Source organism: Camellia sinensis, chromosome 4 (genome assembly GCF_055761805.1).
Source record: "Camellia sinensis isolate YWXY chromosome 4, ASM5576180v1, whole genome shotgun sequence".
Classification (NCBI taxonomy): Eukaryota; Viridiplantae; Streptophyta; class Magnoliopsida; order Ericales; family Theaceae; genus Camellia; species Camellia sinensis.
In genome coordinates, this window is record NC_138964.1 from 160,514,869 (window position 1) to 160,537,863 (window position 22,995).

Genomic DNA, 22,995 nt, shown 5'->3' on the forward strand with positions numbered 1-22,995 from the left:
ACTAAGATTGTTTGAGCTCGGGAACTTAGGTACGAGAGGGGAAGGTCATGAATGAATTGAGCACCTTCGCTTGCCCGATCAAAAATCGGCCTCTACTAATCATGATATGAATCTTATGTACATTATATACTCTTGTTCCGATTTATTAGGCTAGCATTATTATGTGATGCGCGCATACACAAGTATAGACTAACTTTGCAAGAATTGGAACACTTGATTTATGTTTGTTTTGAAAAATTGTTTCGAATATGTATTACTTGAAAAAGTGATCGCATATAAACATTACTCAAATTGCTTCAATTCAAGTAATAAGCCTTCATTCACGGGCATTCAAGCAGTTTAACACTTAAGCAATTAGCCTCATGACAATCATGCTAAACAGGGCAACAATCACACGTATGCAATATGCTAAAGTGAGTAAAGGCTCACCTAGTACTGCAAGACAATAAAATAAACGAGTTAAAAAAATGCATGATTCCTAACTATGCGATATGACTAATGCAACACATGCGATATGCAATTACTAAGCTCGGCAACTAGTATAGTATATGAATCAATTTGATAGCATGCAGTCTAAGCAATTATTCAAAGAAATATTTAAACTAACAATGCAGTTAAAATGATGAACCGAGCCCCGGTGTATGCAATACAAGTGGATGCAAACATGGAATATGCTAAATGAAACATGATGTCCCTAAACTAACCATCGTAAGCTAATAAATAAAAGGGAGAAAGACATAGAGTTGGAAGACATACACATTATTACAACATTGCGCTCTCACGAAGGAGATTCCGAATGAATAAACTAACTAACTAGCTAACTAATTAAACTAAGCTAAGCTAACCTAATTATTACAAGCCGAAGTAATTAACTATTCTAGCTAATTAAAATAATTTACAAAACGAAATCGAATAACTAGTTAACTAACTAATTAATTACAATACCTTATAGAAATTAACTAGCTACAACCAATTAATTACAACAAACATCTAAGCTAAATATTTAAACTAAATAGGCTCGATATGCGAGGAATGCTCATGCACATGCTCGGTTTCCACCCGAAAAGCCATTGTTTTGCTTCCAAAAGGCCTCTGTTGCACAGTAGAACACTTACACTGTTGTCCACCACCAGAATGGCTCTGCTCTTCTTAAAAAACACACTATTAAATTTTGCATCAGTGGCCGACCGGCTAGTAATGAGGGCCTGCCGGCCACCAGTGATAGCCAGCCGGCCATCAAAAGTGGCCTGTTGGCCACTGAAAATGGCTTGCCAGCCACTACTGCCCAGATCATCTTGCTGCAACAGAGAACAAACAGAGCATGCACAGCGTATTCTCAAGGGTTATCTGCACAACTCACCCCTCCTTATCATGAAAAAATCAAGGGAGAGACAAAACTTGGTCCACAAACCATCAACTCAAGCAATTTCATTGCATGATGGCTCATGAACCAAAGTGTGCAATTTCAATAAATGTAACAAAATAAGACTTTAACCTCATCTATTTCATGAATTGATCAAGGGAAGTAGTGACCTTGGATACTTGAACCATTTTATCACTAATGAGTATGAAATGTCTCAAGCTTCAATGTGTTCATTTAACGTCCGATTGAACACAACACTTTTTATTATCTTGCACTATCTTAGTCCCATTTTAATTACTCCATTTTAGATTACTATCCATTCTTTAATTCATTAACTCCAATGAGTCCAATGGTGAACTTAAGTCCTCTAATGGAAAGAGGGCTCAAACCAAGTGTTGTCTTAGGCATGGAAAAGACATCATACCGTTGATAATGAACCCCCAAAGGGATTAGACCATTAAGCATGACATCTTAATCTCATGCTTTAACAACCAAATTGGTTGAACCACTTTCAAAGAAAAACAAAAGTCAAGAAATGAGGGAGGTTGCAGAAGTGATTAAAAGTGATCACAAGTATAGAAAGCCATAAATAAATACAATCAACTCAAATAAGATGGTGTCTAAGGCCTAGAACACCAAACTCATGAGGACAATTACACTACAAGCATGCAAAACAAAACTCAAATGCAACTATCAACCAAAAAAAGTGCTAAAATAGTCTAAAAATAGTCCTAAAACATGCTGGAATTAAGCTAAAAAAAAGCTAGATTAATATGCTAAAACATAGCACAAGCTAGGTTAGTAAGCAAGTCACAAAGAAGGAAGGCTAACCTCTCCAAATTTGCAATTCAAAACATGATTTTAGCCACTGAAATAACTCTGAAAAACAGTGTTAAAAAGCTCAAAAAGAGTTGACAACAAAGTGGGAAACATAAGGGCAAAGGCCTTAGAAGCAAGGTGTAAAGAAGGGTTATCAACGCCTCTACCTTTAATGGCCTTAAACCACAAGTTTCAATCCAAAAATATAAGTTTTAAACAGTCCAAAACACAGTAGAAAAGATGGAAAACAAGTGGTGTAAAGATGGTACAAAGGCAAGAGAAGGTATACCTCTTGAAAATGAATGAACCCTAAGTCATAAACCCACTAATTTCACACTCTCATGTGCTTCAAAAGCTCAAATTCAATCTCAAATAACCTCAGCAAGAAGCTTTCTAAGTTTGGTTTACAGTGTTTGGGCAAAGGATATGCAAGTTGCAAGAGAGAGAGAATTGTAGAGAGAAAAGAATTGTCCAAAATTATTTCCTCACTCCTAAATGTTTCTAACCTTGAAATAAGAGAATGAGGTAATCTATATATACAAAACATGAGCCTTAGGTTGAAAATAACAAAAAAGGGACAGCTGGAGCTTTGTGGAAACAACTGGCAAAAATATCTGGGTTTTACACTAGCGGCCGGCCGGCCAGAAGTGTGAATTGTCGGCCACCAAAAATCTACTTCTAGGCCCGACTTCGAATGGGCATATCTCCTTTATCCTGACTTCGTTTTAGGTCATTCTTGAGTCTAAATTGAACTCCCGGAAGTCTACTTTCCCATGGTGGAAGCATCATATCTAAGTTCTAAGTGTGCAAAGAGATATTCCTATTTTAGTGAAGGTTGCTCAGTTTTGTCTTAATTAGATTGATGCCTAACTTCAAACAGTCATATCCCCCTCATCCGGACTCGGCTTTAGAAGATTCTTCAGTCTAAAATGAATCCCTAGAAGTCCACTTTCCAATGGTGGTGGCCTTACTACTAAAGTCTAAGTGTTCGAAGAGATAGGCCTAATTTACTGAAGGCTGCTCAGTTCTCTCTCAACGGTTTCAAGCCCAACTTCTCCCCAACTAGTTTTCTTCCCTCTCCTCCCTTTTCTTTAACTCCAAACCTATAAATAAAAGGTTTAAAAGATTTTTCAAAGAGTTCACATCTCTTCTATTTATTTCCACTTTGTCCTTACTCAGTTTACCAAAAAGTGCAACTTTTAAACAAAATGCGAGCCTCAGGACATCGTAGAAATATTTGGAAAAATATTTTGAAAGAGAGGATTTTAAGGTCTAAAATAGTTTTGGTCCAAAATGGGGTGTAAGGTTGGGATTTAGAAGCTTTTCTTGCTGAAGAAATCGAACATTTGCACAACATAACTTTTATCATCGAGTGATCAATCAATGGCGCCCAAGTCTTAAGGGCGGTCAAAAATGGAGTTTTACAGTTGCCCCTCTTTGGCAGAGCTCGAAGTCATGAAATGATATGAGTGAATGTCAAAGCCCGAAGACAATCCATTTTGATAAGGTCGTAATACTTGGGAAAACAAACAAAATGCAGATGTAGTTGGTTAAACCCGAGGGTTGCCTACATATCCTTTTGCAGTGAATCAAACCAACGTAGTTTAGGGGCAAAATGCAAAATGACACACAATGCAATGCAATAATACAAATGATAGACAGTGTGATACAATAATATAATCAAACCACAAGTAGTGCAAAACCACACAAATACTATAAAGGGATGGAGATGCAAATCAAACGACATTTTATATAGAAAAAAAGTGGGCATAGCCAAACGATACCTAACACAGGCTAAGTGCCTACATCCTCAATACTGGCCTCAACACAACATGGATGCTTACACATAACAGAACTATGTTTCAACGTGAAAAGGGTGCGAGCTCATGCAAAACTATGTTTTTCGTAAAAAGAGAAAGAGTACAAGTAATTGGGTGGGGTGATATAAGGGAGGAGTGATCTGCAGAGGAAAGATCATCATCCTAAATGCTGAATGCAACAAAACAAAGTATAATGTAATGGATGAAGTGAATAAAAGGTGCAGGCCGAACTACATCTTGCCTAGAAAAGGCATAGACACAAAACAAACCACATCTAACACAGAAAAGGTGTCGACACTCTCAATGTTAGCCTCAGCGCAGCATGGGTACTTACACATGATAGAACCGTGTTTCAACGAGGGGAAAGTATGAGCACATGCGAAACTAAGCTTAATACGGAAAGGATGCATGATGTAATGGATGTAATGGATAGTGCAATAAATGTAATGGATAGTGCAGTAGATGCATGTGATAGATGTAATATGCAATGCGATAGAAGTAATAGATGATAGATAGATAACGCGGCTAGGAAGTGAAAGTACCTTACAGGGGCAATTGGCGATGACTCACCTTATGCTACTGTAGATCTTCTTCTTCTTCTTGGTTTTAAGACATCACACACTTCCAAACCACATGTACTGCTTTTCTCCCTGGCTATGCTCGCAACTTTCCCTATTCTCCAATAGGGTAACAAACTAGGTTGGTTCAATATCTAGAATTGAGGCACATACAAGCTACCTCAACCTATGGGGCTGCCATACAGATTTCAAGCCGAGGATACACCCTTGGGTATTTAAACTAGACTTTAGTCTCAGAAATTCCGAGCCTTTACATTCTAGGCCTCGGCCACTCAAACTCTAGTTTCCACCGTCTCAGTTGATCTCCTAGGAATTCACCGCAAACACAGGCAAGTGGCTATACCAGACCACAGGAAGTCGTTTAGGCATGACAAACACCAAAGGAATTGCACCTTTAGAGGATTTAAGATCTCCTAGACCGAGAGAGTGCACAAAACAGTGCAATGCAGAGTGAATGCACAAAATAATGCTATACAGGTGCACAAGACAGTGCAATGCAGAGTGAATGCACAAAACAGTGCTATACACGTGCACAAGACAATGCGATGTAGGTGCACAAGAAAGTGCCATATGGGTACACAAGACTATGCAATGTAAGTTGAAATGCACAAGATAATGCGAAGGTGAAATGCACAAGATAGTGCGATGCAGATAAAATGCACAAGAAATTGTGAATACGGTGCACAAGATAGTACAATGCAAGGTGAAATGCACAAGATAGTGCCATGTAAAGTGAAATGCACAAGATAGTGCTATACAAGGTGCAATGCACAAGAAAGTGCAATGTAAGGTGAAATGCACAAGAAAGTGCTACACAAGGTGCACAAGATAGTGCGATGCAAGGTGAAATGAACAAGACAGTGCGATGTAAAGTGAAATGCACAAGGTAGTGTGAATAAGGTGAAATGCACAAGACAGTGCGAATAAGGTGAAATGCACAAGATAGTGCAACTAAGGTGCACAAAATAGTGCGATGCAAAGTGAATAGGATAAGGTGATACAAAGTGCACAAAATGGTGCGATGTAAATGCACAAGACAGTGCGATACAAAGTGAAATGCACAAAATAGTGCGATGAAAGAGAGCGGTGCATGATATGCAGAGGGAAATGAGTAGTACTCAATGTAATGCGTCATGTACCTTATGAGATGAGTGTAGGGCAACTTGCCACAACTCACTGAAATGCAACACAAAGGGAGGTAACTCGACAAAACTCTGTTTAAGTGCAGAACAAAGTTAAGAGCAAGAGCAACCAATCACGCAATTCAAAGCAACCAGAGTGTATAAGCGTGCAGGCATAATCTAAAGCACATGCATTAATCAAAGGGAAGATAGCAATCCGAAGAGAGTTTTGAAATGGTCGAAGATAACTTTTGAAAGCTGAATCATATTAGAATCAACATGGAGGTAAACCCACCTTAACCTAGGGAAAAGTGCCCAACAAAAGGCTTTGAGCAGATGGGGAGAAAGATTGGATCCATGCCCCTTGTTCAATTGATGGCCCAATTAGATACACTGAAAATTGCCCTTAGTGTCCAGTCATTGGCCACCAGTTGGGTTCATGCCCCTTATTCGATGGACGGCCCGATCAGATGTACTGAAAATTGACCCTAGTGTCCAATCACTGGCCACTGTTTTCAACATTATGTAGGCAGGTATGATGGGGATCATCAGATTTTGGAACAGTTGCCAACCAATTGACTCATGCTTCTCTTCTGACCTATTGAGAACTTACTCCAATCCCCTCCGAAGTAGTGACAGATTCCTCATATATACTTTGCAATGATCATGAATACGATGCCCCTTGTATGAGCACTCTTAATTTGTTTATGAATTCCACACATGGACTTGTTTGTGAACATTCGTGTATGGAATTTTGCCCATGCCACTCTGTTGAACTTTTGAGTGACAGACACACTGAGGCGACTCGATGAAGAGCACCTTTGAGCAATAGACACGTTATGGTGACTCAATGAATAGCAACATGCTAAAATAAATACTAGGCATCATACAACAGAACTCATAACTGGCCCAAAAGCATAAAAAAGACTCAAGGTAACTGATCATTCATAGTGCCCCTAGTTTTACTTATGTTCTCTTTTAGAAATCAATTTCACAAAACTCAAGTTTCGATTCTTTTTTTGCTCAAGATAGAGATTCTACTGATAATTTCAAGTATTGAAAATTTCTCCACTTGTTAATTCAAGCTAGTTCTTTCTTACCCAACGCAAGTATGTGATATATACAGTAGTCAGTGTAGCTCATGGATTGATGTGAAGCTGACGACGTGAATTAGGCAAGATAATTGAGTTGAGATGGATGAGATAGATATGGTTAAGACTGAACTTCAGGATGAAGCTACCTACGTATCCCAAGAATGGAAATCAGGTCAACGTAGTTCACGGTTAAGGTTCACTCGGGTGTTAACACTCTCTTTTTGCGCTCTAATTTTTGCCAAAGTCGCCCCTTCAGGGTTTTCAACCTTGCGAGCTATATATTTTTTTTGATTTCTCATTTTTCATGCTTTAACTTTTGCCAAGGTCGCTCTTTCAGATTTTCGACCTAGTGAGCCTCTCAAGGATAACATTACAACACTTGTGGTGAATTTAATCAATAGCCATCCTTACCTTAACACTTGAAACTGGCTTCACCTTGATTTGAGCTTAGCTCTCCATTCTTTTATGCATGCATTCTTCTTCTTTTCTTTTGCACCATTTTCAGAGTTGGTTCTTCTCACAATGTGGCATCTTCTTGCATTGGCTTCCCCGAATTTAGGCAGAAGTTCTCTTCCTCATAGTTGATTGGATTTCATCACAATGGATATCCTTGGCTTGGTGGTTGATTTCTTTTCCCTTTTCTTTTTTCTTTTTTCCTTTCTTCTTTTTCTTCTCTTTTTTTTTTTTTTTTCTTCTTCTTCTTCTTAGATTTCTTTTATCATTTTCTCTTTGAAATAATGAAAACACCAGGGGAACAATTCTATGATTAGTAAGGTCTAGCCTTGTACTTGCAGGTCTGAAAGCCGCCTTGCGCTTACCAAAATGATCGCCTAACAGCGAAGAGAGTCCCCAACCTATCTTCACAAGTTTTACAAAAGAAACAGCTTAAAATTTTTGAAATCATGAACGACTTTGCGTCAATAAGTCAGAATTCACTCAAACCATTCAAGGGATCCTCCTCAACACTCGAGCTAATTAACAAAATCTCATTCAAAAACAAATTCAAAACCCTTTTCTATTTGTAAAAGGTCACGCATGCATTCACTATAGGCACAACAAAATGATCAGAAACTTGACTCTCAATTTCTTATAAAGATGAAGAGTTGAGGGTACATGAGAGCAACTTAAAGAAAAAGACTCAACTGATGCGACAACGCAAGAAAAGACAAAGAAAACAACACTCAAAACACAACTATTTGCAAGACATGACTCAAAACAAAACAAGCATTTCTGAGACAAAAAGGGGGTTTCCCTTCTCCAAGGCCATCTGTAGAATTTCAAAAACAACTTCAAGTAGCCCATGGAAAGGTCCAAACCTGCCTTTAATTCAACAATACTAACACCCACACCTAGCAGGATTGATTTCTGACTTTTAAACTAAGTCTCACAGATTGAATCTCATAATTACCCAATTGTCCCCACACATCTCCTTGACCAAAACAATTGCTTCGTCACACCATGCCCCTAGTTCAGAAGGTCCTTCCCAAGTGCTTTTGACAATTACCCTAGCTGACACTGAGATTCATCATCCCAACCACCTGTGCTGGCATCTCTAAATAGCCCAGTGCTTCATCAAGCTTGAACTCACCGAGATCGAGTAAACTTTCCATCTCTTCAAAGATTTTGTTCCTTTTGCTCAGATCAAGATCAGAAGATTCAAGAATGAACACAGTGGGTTTAGGCTCATTGGCGGGTATATTGTGTTGGCTAGGGTAATGGTTGGTTGGTGGCAAGTTGTTGGTGGGTTTTATGTTATGGAATGCAATCTATTACGGTTAGGAAGAGAGTTATTGACAGCTTTGGGATTTTCAGGTGGGGTGATGACCTTTTTGTTAATTAGGTCTTGAATTTCATGGCGAAGGCAAAAGCAACGGTCAGTATGGTGACCGTACTACTGGTAGAATATGCAATATTAGGTAAAGTCATGTGTAGGTGGGAAAGAATTAGGGAGAGATCGAGGATTGAGCGATTTGAGATACCCTTTCTCCATCAGTACCCACAGTGCACAAGTTAGGCTCATATGGAATTGGGTGAAGGTTCATTTCGGGGAAGAGGAAGCACTAGGTTTAGAAACATTAGAAAATGGGTTAGCGGCTATTGATAGAGTATTCGTGGGCTTGGGACTAGAATCAGGATGGGTGTTTCTGGTAAAGCATCCCTTTCCATTGTTTGCCCCATGATTCAAAATGCTCTCATCTTGAGCGACAAAAGTGTAATCCACAATCTTTGCAATAACTTTAAGCACTTGCTGTTTGTTCAACCCTTTGACCTTCAAAGTCTTAATAGCCCACCAGAGTTGTGCATAGGGATTAATGCTTGTCCCGGCTTTGTTCTTGCCACTTGCTTCTGCTTGGCCAAGGAATTGGGTAGCTATATCGAAGTGAGGTCCATTTGTTGTTGATCTGTCATCACCCAAATTTGAGATAGTTTTGGGTTGGCCCTTTTCAACTACAGCTCGCCCAAAGATTGAGGAGCTTGGTGATGGGATTGAAACCCCAAATGTTAAATCTACCACCGTTCCTTGAAGGTCTTCAATTATTCCCAACATTTCAATAGTAGTGGGTTCGGCCATTTGGCGCTTTTGGCATACCCGAACTGGATTGGGTGCATCTATCATACACAAATCGGTAATTTTTGAAATGAACACCTCAGGCTTGGGTAAATGGGCCGGGGTGATGTATATGCTGGGGTTGAAGGTAGATGAGAATGTATGGATGAGGTTAAGGCGGGGAGGAGATACTTGGACATGGATGGGAAGTGGGTTGGTGGTAACATTGGGGTCTTGAGGTGGAGCTATCATCTGATTGTCAATGAGATTTTGAACCTCATGACGAAGGCAGTAGCAACGATCGGTGCCATGACCGCGCTATTGATGGTACACATAGTATTTGGTGGGATTTTGTCTGGCAAATAGTGGGTCAAAAAGAAGTTGGAAATCGAAGGGTTTGAGATACCCTTTGTCCATTAGGATTTTTAGTGCGCTGGTTAGGCTCATATGGAGGGGGGTGAAAGTTCTACCTTGAGCTCGAGTTGGGCCAGCTGTTTATGGGTTGGTATTGGCAAAATAGTTTGCAGTTTTGGTAGTGGTGACGATATTGACTTCAGTGGGTTTGGGAATAGTGCTACTGCCAGCATTGGTACTCCCGAAAAAAACTATTTTTGTTAGTTCGCTTGTTTTGGGAATATTCCCTTTGTTGAATGCACTCTCAATCTGAACCCCTAATTCATGCAAAGTTTTGAAAGTGAACAATTGAGCGACTATTAATTTCTGTAACATATCAAGCTCAAGGTTCTGCACCACTATCCGCACTCGGTCCCTCTCAGAAGGGTGATCTATCATCTGTGCAACCTTTGCTCTCCACCTTGCAACAAATTCCACAAAAGGCTCTTCAGAATTCTGGTGGGCTGCTTCAAGGTCTTAGGTGGTCATTTTAATTTGGGTATTGTAAGAATACTGATTGAGAAACGCCTTAGCCAATTCTTCCCAATTCTGCTTCACTTTATCCTCCAACTTAGCATACCAAGTGGCTATTATGCCCAACAGGGTTCTTTCATACACAGAGAGAGTTTCTGAGGCTTAGTTAAACCCATCGGTTTCAGGACGTCCAAGAAAAATTGGATATGTACCATAGGATCTCCAAATCCATCAAAAAGGCCAATGTGTGGCATTTTGAATCTATCTGGGAGATTTACGGCAACCTTGGTGTGTCCATCCTCAATGTCGAGAATGGAGTTAAGTCCCCGAGTCTTTTTGAATTGCTTCTCAAGGTTAGCAATTTTTACCAAGGTCGGATCGAGATCATTAGTATCAAGGTGATAAAGCCCCTCATTAGGCTGCACTAAGGGTCTGAAAACTTGAGCTTGAGCCAACACTTCTCGAGGATATGGGCCGTACAAATCTTCAACTGGCGGAAGTGGGTTAAAGTTCGGCTAAGGGCCCAAGACTGGATGTGTAGTAGATGCCCTAGATAGGCATTGCATTTCAGCATTGGTCTCATCCTATGTGGCAATTCCCTGGTTTAACGCCGCTATCATGGCCACAACTTCTTCTGGACTCTATGTCATCACAAGTCTGCTAAGTTGGCAATTGAGGAAATAGATGGGTGTGAGCTAAGAGCTGACTAACAAGGATTTTGACCCGATTATACTTGATGTATCTGAACTGGATTAGTCTTGACAGGTTTGACTAGATTGGGCTTTTTAGAATTAATCTTTTGGCATTGGATGGATCTTTTCCGAGCTGGCCTTTTGGGAGTTAGATGGACTGGGCCTTTGCTGAATAGGTTTTTTTATAGGATTTGATGGATTGTGATGGGTCAAGGCTAGTACTGCTCGTTCTCTAGCTCAGACAAACTTGGCATTAAGAAATAAATGCCTCTCATTAGATCAGGATACCGGGTATGACAATCAAAACAAAGCAAGATACAATATTGGACCATGGTTCTAGTTTTGCTAAAAATTCACCCATATCAAACACAAACCCCAGGATTTCGACCCAAATCTGATTCTGATATGATCCTCAAGTTTGAAAGGAATCGCCTCAAGATTAAGACTCTCTCAGGATTGCATCACACATTTCCAATTATTTTCACATTTTGCACAAAAGCATTCAAAACAACCCTATGAGAGGTGTAGGGTTTCCATGTCCTAGTTTCATCTGGAACGAGGGTTCACTATTCAAACAAAGAGGTTTTCACGCAATTATGCATTTCAGGTGAGCATCCTGTCCTAGTTTGGAACAGTCTCTATGGCTTTACTATATGCAGCTAGGCCGAATGGTCAAAAAAGGTGCCTTGGCAAGACTACCTAATATACCTCTCACACCTAACACCGAGAAGTGAAATGAGGATCAAGCGGTACAGCGATAGTCCAGATCTAAGAGTTGTGTTCCCATCATAGTAGAGCCCATGACCGATCAGCCTTTTGGCAAGCTTTTAGGCAAGCCGTCGACAAATCGTCCAGGAATAGCAGATGGCAAACACAGTGACTTAAACGCACCAATGCAAATGCAATGCAAAGAAACATATAAGTGTAGATAAAATGTCACATCATGAAGTTCAAGTCAAGTTCTCTAATTTCCCCACCAGAGTCGCCAGAAACTATAGCTCGACTTTTTCACGCCCCTTTTCGGAAGTCGAAATAAGCCCTACAGTATCAGACTCCCGCAGTTCTGAATCTGATTCCACAAGTGCAATGTGAAATAGATAAACACCAAAGAGTCCCAATCCGACAAATCTTTTAGAAAATCAATTTTGAATCAAATTGCCAAAAATGGACTATTTTGTCAGATATAGAGTCGCCACCTAAATATTTTGGGAAATCTAGGAAACCCATGACTCGTGCCAAAGGCCACATGTCCGTCATCACCAAGATTGTCTCGGTTCGAGAACTTGGGTACGAGAGGGGAAGGTCATGAATTAATTAAGCACCCCCACTCGCTCGATCAAAGATCAGCCTCTACTAATCATGATATGAATCTTATGTACATTATATGCTCTTGTTCCGGTTTATTAGGCTAGCATTACTATGTGATGTGCACACACACAAGTGTAGACTAACTTTGCAAGAATTGGAACACTCGATTCATGTTTGTTTTGAAAAATTGTTTCGAATATGTATCATTTGAAAAAGTGATCGCATATAAACATTACTCAAATTGCTCCAATTCGAGCAATAAGCCTTTATCCACAGGCATTCAAGCAGTTTAACACTTAAGCAATTATTCTCATGGCAAGCATGCTAAATATGGCAACAATCACGCGTATGTGATATGCTAAAGTGAGTAAAGGCTCACATAGTACTCCAAGCCAATAAGAGAAACGTATGATAACCCTGGTCCGTGTTATGTTAATTAATCTTGATTATGATTGTGATCATATGTTTGATATGATTTTGAGTGCCATTTATATGAATATATATAGTTTTGAATTTCTATCTGTTCACCGTAGGAAAATCTGTTTGATTATCTGGTTTAGAATTTAAATTGAAGGCCTTATCGGCCACAGAAATCGAAATTGATTACGTCATTGTGATTAGCGTAATTTTTATAGCCTACGGTGAAATTTAATTAGAAATTGGTTTGGATAAAAAATAATTAGATTAAATTGATTGAATTGGGTACAATTAATTAGCCTAATCAAGTCTAATTAGATGATCCTATAAATAGGCCCTTATACACTTAAGTCCCTCATTTTTGTGAACTCAAAATCTGAATTTGCTCCCTAGAGAGAGAGTGTGTCGATTCTAGAGAGAGAAAGAGGGAGAATTGTGCATTTTGACTCAAAGATTATGGATTGGGAAGCTACACTCAAGAATTAACAAGAATTTGTGAAGATTGAATCTCCTAGGTGAGTAACCAACCCTTAATTCATGGGTTTGAGTTTGTAACCATATGATTTCAAAAAGAATAGGTGACCAAGAACAAGAATTGTGTTATAATTGATGAATTTGAAGTTAATATGCACATTGCACATGCATATATAGAATTACCATGATTTTGCATAATCAAGCATGTATCAAGTTGAATATGGGAATATGAGTATTAAAGCATACATGCAAGCATAGTTTTGTTGATTTTCATGGTTATTAGCATCATTGGTGCTATTTGAAATGGAATTGGGGTCAAAGACTAACATGCATGTTGAATTGGTAGAGATATGAATTTTGGATGAAGTTTGAATGCATGGGTTTGATCATACAAAAGAAATGAGGATTTATTTGAGAATTAGATTGTGATTTTGAACAATTCGGTCCTATACACTTATATTCTCATGTGGTATAATGTATTGGCATGTTTTGAACCAAAATGAGTTTTGGACCTTTGAAGGTCAAGTTTAAGCTTGAAGAACAGTTTTGGAAAACCCAGAATTCATGAAGTCCACTCGAGCGGGGGAATCGCCGCTCGAGCGTGAAATGTGAGCTCCCAGAACTTTTGCAAACTTTGGTGTCCGCTCGAGCGGGGATATTCACACTTGAGCGGGGAACCATGGAGTGTGACATTTAACTCGAGCGTCCGAATTCAACTCGAGCGTTCGAATTCACGCTCGAACGTAGAAATGAGGTAACCAGTATTTTTGCAGACCATCAGGGTCCGCTCGAGCGGCGGAACCCACACTCAAACGAGGACCCCTGTTTCAGAAAATTTGTAAAGGTGTTCTGTGTTTCATTTTCTGTTCTCTTTCGCTTCTAAGCACTCTTAGGCATGCATTGAGCATTGTGAATGAGTTAAAATGATAAGAAATGAGCCTAAGAGGAATGTATGAATTAAGAATGGATTGAATCGTTTGTGACCCATATGTGTTATGTAATGTGTAGGGTCAAGCTCGAGGGCAATCCACCAGCAGAACACTGTGAGTAATATCTTAGTAAAGATATTTTCAAGTATGTTACTTTCTGAATGCTACTTTTATATAAGCTTCATGGATTTGTTGATTTGAAATATGAATGAGTATTCTATATGCCTAATTTTGTATAAGGTCGTTTGATACGTTTGGTATATCTGAATTAGGCCTAAGGCCGTTTGCCGTTTGCCGTTGATATGTTTGATATAACTAAATTGGGCCTAAGGCCGTTGGATATGAATGATTGGGCCAAAGGCTGTCGGACATGAATGATTAGGCCAAAGGCCGTTAGACATAAATGCAAAGATGGGCCAAAGGCCGTTTGAATATGTCATTTGATATGTTGAAATACTGTGATGGGCCAAAGGCCGTTTGAATGAAAGGGATCATGATCATGAATGTGAAATACGCATGGATATGAATATAAAGAGAATGGGCCCGAGGCTGTTTGATACGCCTGATATGTTTGAATTGGGCCCGAGGCCGTTTGAGGTGTTCGAATTGGACCAAAGGTCGTTTTGAATGGAGAGTTGGTTGGATCAAAGGTCATTTCGTATAGATGGACCCGAGGTCGTATTGTTATATAAGAATTGGACCTGAGGTCATTTTGTATATGGACATGATGTGTTGGACCTAAGGTCGTTTTTCTTTGTTGAGATTTGTAAATCTTGTGTGAATGAGAATAGTGGTTCAAAGATGTACATTATAAGTATGATTCATTTATGAACGAATCTCATTCATTAACCTCTTTATTTTGATATTATTCACTGGGCACTAGCTCACTCTCATTTATATGTATGTGGGTGAGCAAAGGGACATTTAACCCCAGCCTTAGTAGAATTTAAGAAAGGAACCCGAGTTTTCTGAAGTCAGCCCAGGTGTGTCACGCAAGAGGCTTTGTTTATGATCTTTTGTATTTCTTTTTCTACTTCTATTGGTCGTGATAGACCGTGTATGTGTGTGAGCTTTTGGTTTAGCTGACTATGTGTTTGAATGATCCTGGGTATACAAGATGTTGACTACTGATATGTGGTGTGAGTTATTATTAAGTACATGTGAAATGTTTTGATATGCCATGTAAGCATAGCTCATTGGACAAAAGTTTTAAATTTGCTTCTGTTTGACCCATTTACTCTGATGAGATATGTCTTGTTTGGTTTGAGGCCGTAGGTAATCCCTTGATTACTGGCCAGTTATGTCCTTAACCCATGGGGGCGGGTTCGGGTCGTGACAAAACGAGTTAGAAAAATGCATGATTCCTAAATATGCGATATGACGAATACAACACATGCGATATGCAATTACTAAGCTCGGCTACTAGTATAGCATATGAATCAATTTGATAGCATGCGGTCTAAGCACGTATTCAAAAAAGTATTTAAACTAACAATGTAATTAGAATGATGAACCGAGCCCTGGTGCATGCAATACAAGTGAATGCAAACATGGAGTATGCTAAACGAAACATGATATCCCTAAACTAACCATCGTAAGCTAATAAATAAAAGGGAGAAAGACATAGGGTTGGAAGACATATACATTGGCCTCGTTTGGGAAGTGGCTATTTTAGAGGCTTTTTGGCTTTTTGACTATTTTAGTAGGCTATTTTAGTTTTTGTATTTGGGAAGATGGGATAGATTTTTATTTGAATTGGTGTATTGAAAAATGTGTTAAAATGATGTTTGCAATTAAAATGACAATTTTATCCCTATTCTCACATTTTTCAAAGTAAATTAATAGGGGCAAAATTGTAATTCTACTACCTGTCACTGTGACAGCCTACCACTGTCACAGTAACAGCCACTGCCGGCCTAATTTTTCTTTTCTTTTCTTTTTTTTTTAAAAAAAACCTTTTAATTTGGAGGCTTTTAGGCTATTTTTATTTTAGAGGCTATATTAGCCTAAACCACCTCTTCCCAAACACCCCCATTATTACAACATTGCACTCTCACAAAGGAGAGTCTGAATGAATAAACTAGCTAACTAGCTAACTAATTAAACTAAGCTAAGCTAAACTAATTATTACAAAACGAAGTAATTAACGATTCTAGCTAATTAAAATAATTTACAAAACGAAATCGAATAAGTAGTTAACTAACTAATTAATTACAATACCTTACAAAAATTAACTAGCTACAACTAATTAATTACAACAAATATCTAAGTTAAATATTTAAACTAAATAGGCTCGATATGCGAGGAATGCTCATGCACGTGCTCGATTTCTACCCAAAAAGCCACTGTTTTGCTTTCAAAAGGCCTCTGTTGCATAGTAGAACACTTACACTTTTGTCCACCTCCAGAATGGCCCGGCTCTGCTTAAAAAATACACTATTAAATTTTGCATCAGTGGCCAACCGGCCACTGTTGCCCAGTTCATCTTGCTACAACAGAGAACAAACAGAGCATGGATAGGGTATTCTCAAGGGTTGTTTGCACAACTCACTCCTCATTATCATAAAAAAATCAAGGGAGAGACAAAACTTGGTCCACAAACCATCAACTCAAGCAATTTCATTGCATGATGGCTCATGAACCAAAGTGTGCAATTTCAATAAATATAATAAAATAAGACTCTAACCTCATCCCTTTCATGAATTGATCAAGGGAAGTGGTGACCTTGGATACTTGAACCATTTCATCACTAATGAGTATGAAATGCCTCAAGCTTCCATGTGTTCAATTAACATTCGATTGAACACAGCACTTTTTATTATCTTGCACCATTTTAGTCCCATTTTAATTACTCCATTTTAGATTACCATCCATTCTTTAATTCATTGAGTCCAATGGTGAATTTAAGTCCTCTAATGGAAAGAGGGCTCAAACCAAGTGTTGTTTTAGGCATGAAAGAGACATCATACCATTTGTAATGAACCCCCAAAGGGATTAAACCATTAAGCATGACATCTCAATCTCATGCTTTAAACAAACAAGTTGTTTGAACCACTTTCAAAGAAAAACAAAAGCCAAGAAAGGAGGGAGGGAGGTTGCAGAGGTGATTAAAAGTGAACACAAGTATGGAAAGCCAAAAATAAATGTAATCAACTCAAATAAAATGGTGTCCAAGGCCTAGAACACCAAATTTATGAGGACAATTACACTACAAGCATGCAAAAAAAAGCTCAAATGCAACTATCAACCAAAAACAGTGCTAAAATAGTTTTAAAACAGCCCTAAAACATGCTAGAATTAAGCTAAAAAAAGCTAGATTAATATGCTAAAATATAGCACAAGCTAGGCTAATAAGTAAGTCACAAGGAGAGGAGGCTAACCCCTCCAAATTTGGACTTCAAAACATGATTTTAGCGACTGAAATAACTCTGAAAAACAGTGTTAAAAAGCTCAAAAAGAGTTGACAACAAAGTGGGAAACACAAGGACAAAGGCCTTAGAAGTAAGGTGTAAAGAAGGGCTATCAACCCTCTACCTTTAATGGCCTTAAACCACAAGTTTCAGTTCAAAAATACATGTTTTAAACAGTCCAAAACACAGTAGAAAATATGAAAAAACAAGTGGTATAAAGATGGTACAAATGCAAGAAAATGTATACCTCTTGAAGATGAATGAACCCTTAAGTTATAAACCACTAATTTCACACTCTTAAGTACTTTAAAAGCTCAAATTCAAGCTCAAATAACCCCAGCAAGAAGCTCTCTAAGTTTGGTTTAGAGTGTTTGGGCAAAAGATATGCAAGTTGCAAGAGAAAGAGAGAATTATAGAGAGAGGAATTTTCCAAAATTATTTCCTCACTCCTAAATGTTTCTAACCTTAAAATAAGAAAGGGAGGTCATTTATATATAGAAAACATGAGCCGTAGGTCGAAAATAACAAAAAATGGACAGCTAGAGGTTTGAGGAAACAACTGGCAAAAATATCTGGGTTTTACACTAATGGCCAGCTGGCCAGAAGTGTGAATTGTCGGCCACCAATGGTGTCACCAAAAATCTTCTTCCAAGCCCGACTTCAAATGGGCATATCTCATTCATCCGGACACGGTTTTAGGTCATTCTTGAGTCTAAATTGAACCCCCGGAAGTCTAATTTTCAATGGTGGCAGCCTCACATCTAAATTCTAAGTGTGCAAAAAGATATTCCTATTTTATTAAAGGTTGCTCAGTTTTTTCCTAATCGGATTGATGCCTAACTTCAAACAGTCATATCTCCCTCATCCGGACTCCGGTTTAGGAGATTCTTGTGTCTAAAATGAAGTCCCGGAAGTCCACTTTCCAATGGTGGGCTCATCACCAAATTCTAAGTGTTCAAAGAGATAGGTCTTATTTAGTGAAGGCTGCTTAGTTATCTCTTAATGGTTTCAAGCCCAACTTCTCCCCAACTAGTTTTCTTCCCTCTCCTCCACTTTTCTTCAACTCCCAACCTATAAATAAGAGGTTTAAAAAAATTTCAAAGATTTCACCTCTCTTCCATTCATTTCTACTTTGTCCTTGCTCAGTTTACCGAAAAGTGCAACTTTTAAATGAAATGCGAGCCTTGGAACATCATAGAAACATTTGAAAAAATATTTTAAAAGAGAGGGTTTTAAGGTATAAAATAGTTTTGGTCCAAAATGGGGTGTAAGGTTAGGATTTAAAAGCTCTTCTTGTTGAAAAAATCGAACATTTGCACAGCATAACTTTCATCATCGAGTGATTAATCAGTGGCGCCCAGGTCTTAAGGGCGGTCAAAAATGGGGTGTCTACACCGTGACTCTACTTTTTTCTCTTGCCACTGTAGCGATACATCAATACTACTCCTAAAAGCTCAGTCCAATCATGGTGGTGATACTGTAAGGCAGCTCGTAGTGCAGCTTGGTTAGTGTAGGCATAGTCTGTTTTCAACCGGTTTAAGTTTGCAAAAAAGAACCCAAGTATTAGCACGACTGCGGAACGGTATAAATTTTTAAAACAACCAAACTATGCTCACCAGGGCTTCCTTTATTCCAGTTGATGTTGTAGCCCGGTATTTGGGCCTCATAATCCTCAAAATTACCAGAGACCCAGAGAAAATCGTCGTCGTTTAGATCCTTGTCTAGCATGCGCATAACGATTTTCTCTCAACCCTTTTTGATGCATAGGTAATGAACCTGCTGATGCGTAGGTAATGGACCCAACTATCGTCATTTTGGCCAAGCAAGTATTGATGAAATAGCTCGGCCAATCCAAGGTTAAGACCGAGACGGCAGTTTAGCTCGGCGATTCCATTTATTATTTTGTATGTGTTTGTGGATAATTGGGTGGGACATAATCTGGTTTGCTTAAGAAACTCACAGATGAGGGGCTAGACAGGGAATCGAAGCCCGACCTCTACAATGGATATAAGGGTAAAAAGGACGAAGCCTGGTTTGCCCCAGGACATGGTGTCCAGTTTGGCTAGCTTGAATTGTACGTCGTTAGGGATGTTGTATTCCCTTCAGAACTCGACTACGGCATCGGGCGAACTCACAAGAAACCGGTATTTGCCCATAGGTGTGTCCTTAGGTTGTTTATAAAAATCTGCTCAGCTCCTTAGCCCGGCGTTATGGTGAATGGTGTGCATGGATAAAACCTAGTCAAAGTCTGCACAGTGAAAGAACATAGAATGTGTTATGGCCAACTAGTGACCGGGTTAAGGCATTGTTGTAAATTAGTTTGCTCAGCTAAGAAGTGAGGCAGGTTATGGTGAAATTTTAGCACGATCATGTTTAGATGATGTTTTCCTAGTTCGGTGAAACACATCTAAATGAGCACAAACAAGTTTGTAGCTCTGTTTTAGGACGATTTTGGATCAAAACCAAAATTCTTGTTGGATTTCAGTTCAAAGTAGGGTGCAGTTTTCCCCAAGGTGTGAAGCTTGTGGGAGCTAAATGCAGTTCTAAGTTCGTTTTTATACGTAACAAATACAAGTGTTACAAATACTATTGCAGTATCATTAATGGTTTACAGTCCAAGAACATGGAGAGTCATATAGAGTGCATAGAAGAGCAGGAGACTTATCAGTTTTTGAGTGGAGAAAGTGACGCTGATAAGTGAAAGGACTTCCAGCAACAGTGCTTGGGGCTCGATTTGATGACGACGATGATACCAAGGCTTGAAGAACTCAAAAATGCAGGATTAGAGTATTGGTCGAAAGGGTTTTTTGAGCTTGAAGATGAACAGTAAATGGTGACTATTTGAAATAAAGGGGCTACGTTTATAAATGGAGGCAAAACAGCAGCCTTCTCAAATTTTTTGATAAGTGTGAGACGGCTATCGCAGTACGGAGGGGCAATAGGCGCATGCCACGTGTCCCAGTAAGGACACGATGTCAGTTACATGGAACGACCGGCTATACGACCGGCACAGTTCTTGAAGACCGGGCTACCTACAGACGGATGCGCTTTTAGCTCGGTGGGGTTGAATATTTTAGCTCAGTTGGGATGCTTTAGCTCGGTTGGGTTGATTATTTTAGTTCGGTTGGTTTGAATATTTTAGCGCGGCTTGAGGATAATAATCTCAATCATGCTTCGCAGATAGAATTAAGGGGCAATAGAGAGGGCAATTTATGTATAAATTAGGTCGAGCTAAAGTCCATCTGTTAGAATGGACTGAGCAAGGTACAGTCTCTTGGTCATTGGGCCGCGTTGTGGGCCGAGGCAAGAAATAAAGTAGCTCGGTCTTAGGCCGGGCAAATATTTGGCCAAAACTTGGACCATGTTGATTATATGTGGTTTAGGAAGGACCGGGGTATGACCGAGGTAGAGGACCGAACTTGGTCTAGCTTCGTGGAACGTAATTTTTGTTGTCCAATACTCAGAGCAGGGCTGCTTTGAGTTCGGTTGACCATGCTACCAGCCTAAGTAAAAGTGTTGCAATCATCTCACTTGGTTGGCAGTGAGTAGAGTATTTTCAGGATAGATATTATCCTTGAAAGTGTGATTCCTAGAAGGACTCTGCTAGGTGGAATCTATAAAAGCTCATGACAGGATCTATGTACAGGTAACACAAATCTTTACTCTCTAATACACAGAGCTCATGTGTCTCTTATCTACTTTGCTGACTTAGGCATCGCAGAGGTTTCCGGCACACCCCCGCCGGCTAACTCACATTTGTGTTTTCAGGTAATAAAGTGACGACGTTTGGAGGAGTGCAAACTTAATCAACAGGATTATACGAGAATATTATTTCGTGCTCGTACAAGCATCCCCACAAAATTGGACAAAATACCCAACAAAAGCATCCACACATGACCAAAGAAAGGAAAAGAATGAACAAAATAATTTTATTTGAACACATTTCACAATCATGTAGATTTGTAAGAGTCATCTTTTGTGAAACATCTGTATAACATTATGTATTTCATTTCTATGGTTTTATATTATTAGTGAATAAATTCTTCTAAAATTGGGACATAAATATGTCCAACTTTGTATTTCTTTGTGTTTTTTTTTTTTTAATGAGTTAAATAATAAAAATGATACTAGAATTCCAAAAGAAGGGGGGGGGGAAAAAAAAAAAAAAAAGAAGAAGAAGACTACAAGTACAAAATCACCACCCAACATTTGAACCTATGGCTTGCTTTGTAAAGTTTCCAATCTTCTTTTTGTTGTGTAATGCAGGTGACAAAACTATGATTAAGAATCGTTCAAAAAAAAAACCTATGATTAAGAACCGTTATTTGTACTTGACTGAGGAAATTTTGATAGAAAATCCTAACACGTCCACATACAATGAACCTTCATTGGATGCTAGACAAGACATGCTTATTGTTGAAGTACCAAAACTAGGAAAAGAGGCTGCTATTAATGCAATCAAAGAATGGGGCCTATCAAAATCCAAAATCACTCACTTGGTCTTTTGCACCACTAGTGGTGTTGACATGTCCAGTGCCGACTTCTGCCTCACCAACCTCCTTGGTCTGCATTCATTCATCAATCGTTTTATGATGTACCAATAAGGTTGCTTTGTCGGTGGCACGGTTCTTTGCCTAGCCAAAGACCTAGCTGAGAACAACAAAGGTACTCGAGTCTTAATCGTCTGTTCTGAGATCACAGCGATGGCATTTCACGGGCCTAGTGACACCGATCACAGTGGACTTTTGGCCCAGGCCTTGTTTGGTGATGGTGCAACTGCAATTATAGTTGGGTTGGACCTAGTGCTCAGGGTTGAGAAGCCTTCGTTTGAGATCGTCTCAGTGGCCCAAACCACTCTCCTTGATAGTGAAAGTGCCATCACATTACAACTTCGTGAAATGGGCCTTACATTCCATTTGAGCAAGTGTGTCCCTGGGCTTGTCTCCATGAACATAGAGAAGATCTTGGTGGAGGCATTTCAGCACATGGCCATCTCTGATTGGAACTCTATTTTTCGGATTGTACATCCTGGTGGGCCTGCTATTTTGGACCAGATGGAATTAAAGTTGAACCTTAAGCCCGAGAAGTTATGGGCCAGTAGGCATGTCCTAAGAGAGGATGGTAATTTAACAAGCGGTACTGGATAAGATGAGGAAGAAGTCAGTTGATAATGGGCTCAAGACCACTGGTGATGGGCTTGATTGGGCGTGCTTTTTGGCTTTGGGCCTGGAGTCACTATTGAGACTGTGGTGCTCCACAGTGTCTCCACTTGATGGGCTTAGCTCATAAGCATTTTTTCCCCCCTTCAATCTGTGGTTTGCGTTTGTGGATTGGGTTTGTTGGTTCCACTTCATTATGATTATTTTAAAGTATGATTGAACTTATGCACTCTGTTCAAAAAAAAATAAATAAATAAATGCACTGAATTATAACTATGATAAATGGAATACTTGGAGATCATAATTTGAGATACATAATTATGGAGATCCTTTACGCTGTATTTGATTGGGGGATTTGAGAAGAGATTTGGTAAGAGAAATGAAAGAGTTAGGTGA

The 22,995-nt window shown here is 39.2% G+C and overlaps 1 pseudogene; it reads left to right on the forward strand.

Moving 5' to 3' along the window:
- LOC114263731 (chalcone synthase 2-like) overlaps positions 1 to 22,713 on the forward strand; it is a 35,387-nt pseudogene extending 12,674 nt beyond the window's left edge.
- Positions 22,714 to 22,995: the final 282 nt, after the last annotated feature.